Source organism: Acinonyx jubatus, chromosome B3, assembly GCF_027475565.1.
Source record: "Acinonyx jubatus isolate Ajub_Pintada_27869175 chromosome B3, VMU_Ajub_asm_v1.0, whole genome shotgun sequence".
Taxonomy (NCBI): domain Eukaryota; kingdom Metazoa; phylum Chordata; class Mammalia; order Carnivora; family Felidae; genus Acinonyx; species Acinonyx jubatus.
In genome coordinates this window covers 31,684,796-31,687,231 of record NC_069386.1, presented here as the reverse complement: position 1 = coordinate 31,687,231, position 2,436 = coordinate 31,684,796, and positions in this window count along the sequence as shown.

Below are 2,436 nucleotides of genomic sequence, written 5' to 3'. Positions count from 1 at the left end.
CCCCGGTGCCCCTGTCTTCTTGTGACTGGCTTAGTTGGCTTAGTATAATGCCCTCAAGGTTCATCCACATTGTGGTGTGTATCAGAATTTCCTTCCTTGCCAAGGCTGAATAATTTTCCATTATACATATTGCCACATTTTATTTATCCACTCATTTATTCATTTATCCACTCAAACAACTTGAGTTGTTTCTACTTTCTGGTTATTGTGAATAATGCTGCTATGGTTATACAAATATCTCTTCGAGACCTTGCTTTCAATTCTTTTGGGTTTATACCCAGAAGTGAGATTGTTGGATCCCACAGTGATTCTATTTTTAGTTTCTTGAGGAACCACCATGCTGTTTTCCATAGTAGAAGCCTGTTCCTTTAACAAGTTTTTCCCCAAGCCCCAACCAGTGAGTTTCACTTCCGTCTCATTGGCCGCAATGGGTCACGTGGCTACTCCTAGCTGCAAGGGAGTCTGGGAAAGGATGTATTTTTGAGTAGGCATAGAATAAACATTCTCTCTGCACTGAGGAGATTGCTGTATACTGGGATGGTCACTCTGGCTGTTTGTGTCAAGGCCAGGTGTCTGAGTCTCAGCTGAGCCTGTCCTGCAGACACTCTGTCTATTCCCTGCCCTAGCTGTTTACCCTTTCAGGGGGATCAGCATCCTCTCAAGCCACTGCTTCCAGTAATGAGAGGCAATACTCATTTCCTTCCCATTTGACCTGAACTCTCAAACAATTAAGGTAAAAGTCTCCCCCCTGTTCCATGCCAATATAAATTGCCCTGTGCTATTCCTTCACTGTCCATCATGGCTGAGTCATATGTCTGCAAATTATGAGTTCTCTGGGACAGGACCTGTGTCACCCCTGCAGGGCACAAGGCACAGGGTTGAATCTTGGTAGAGGGAAGGAGAGTACCTTCTAGATTCGTTCAAATGCCACCTCCAGGGTCCTGCTGCAGGGATCCTGGCTCTCAGCCTAGGGACAACACCTGTTCCTTGGATGTTTCTCCCCAAATTGTGGGGCTTGGTGGGGGCTGCTGATCCTGATATCTACGAGGCCAGGCCCAGGCTGGACATGCCCTGACAGGGCAGGGGGAGCAGCATGGGTTGGCGGGGAGGCTGATGACCTCCAAGGACCCTGGACAAGATGGCCAGGTCTTGAATGCCTGCTCTCGGCCCGCATCCCTAGAAGCAGTTACACAGACACACTGGCTATCAAGTTTATATTAAGAAACACAAGTGCACATAGACTCCAATACAGAATTGCTCACAAACACACATATCCATGCACCACTGACACACACACACAGACACACCCACACACAGAATTAAGTTTGCATTCAGCACTTAAACTTAAGGAGACAAATCCTGTTTTTCCACTTAACAGTCTTATCCTCTAGTAAGTTATTAATCTGTTTGTGCTTAATTTCTTTATTTGTAACAATGACAATAATAATGGCGGTATGCACCTCACTGAGTCGTGAAGAGTAAATGAGATAAAATGGTAAATGAACTTAAAACAGTGGCTGACACACAGAGACACGTATGTATTCATTTATATTTCCTGAGCCCTTTCCCCTTTTGCTGCTGCCACTTGATGGTGGGCCTGGCAAAAGCACAAGTTTAGAGTCCTTTCATCCAGCCTCAGGTTTCTCATCTGTAAAACGGGGATAATATTATCTACCCCTGGTGGGGCTGCTGTGAGGATCTAAAGAGGCCCAGCAAGGAAAGCTAGTAGACTAGACTCTGGCCCAAAGAAACCTGGCTACACTGTAGGTGTTACCATCTGTAACTGATGAAGAACAGGTCAGAGAACAGGTGCAGGGACAGGATGCGCCAAGGCAAGGGCCTGACCCCCCCCCCCCCCCAATCTCCTCCCACGCTGGAGCTGGGTCCTGTAAGGACAGAGCCCAGGCAAAGTGTTGGGGGTGGGGGTGTCAGAGCTGCTCCCCCTGTTGGAGCCTGGCCTGGGGCTGGGGGCAGGGCTGGTCGGGTGGCTGTGGGTGGGAGGGAGGAAAAGAGGAAAACCAGCCCAGTGGAAATTACCCTGCGGTTGGCTCAGGCGCCCACGACACTGTATTTATAGAGAGCTCCCTGCAGCTCTTAATTCCTCGCAGTCGAGTTAACCCTTTCCAGGCCGCAGTACCAACCCGGGGCATAGGGAGAACACGGGGCTGGGGTCGGCCAGCGGGATCCGCGTTCTGGCTCTGCCGCCAGCAGTCTGGAGGGTGGGGGTAGTCAGCGGGCAGTCACCTGTCCCCTCTCGCAGAAACTACACGTTGGATCTTGGGAGTGTGGGAACAGGGCGGGGGATGGGCACGATCAAACCAGCGCCTCCTGGCCCGACTCCAGGGTACGGACTGGGGTCTGGGGCGGGGTCCGGGCCGATGCCCTGCCCAGCGGGCGGGCTCAGGGCTCAGGCCTCTGCCGGCCTGCCGCCGCGGG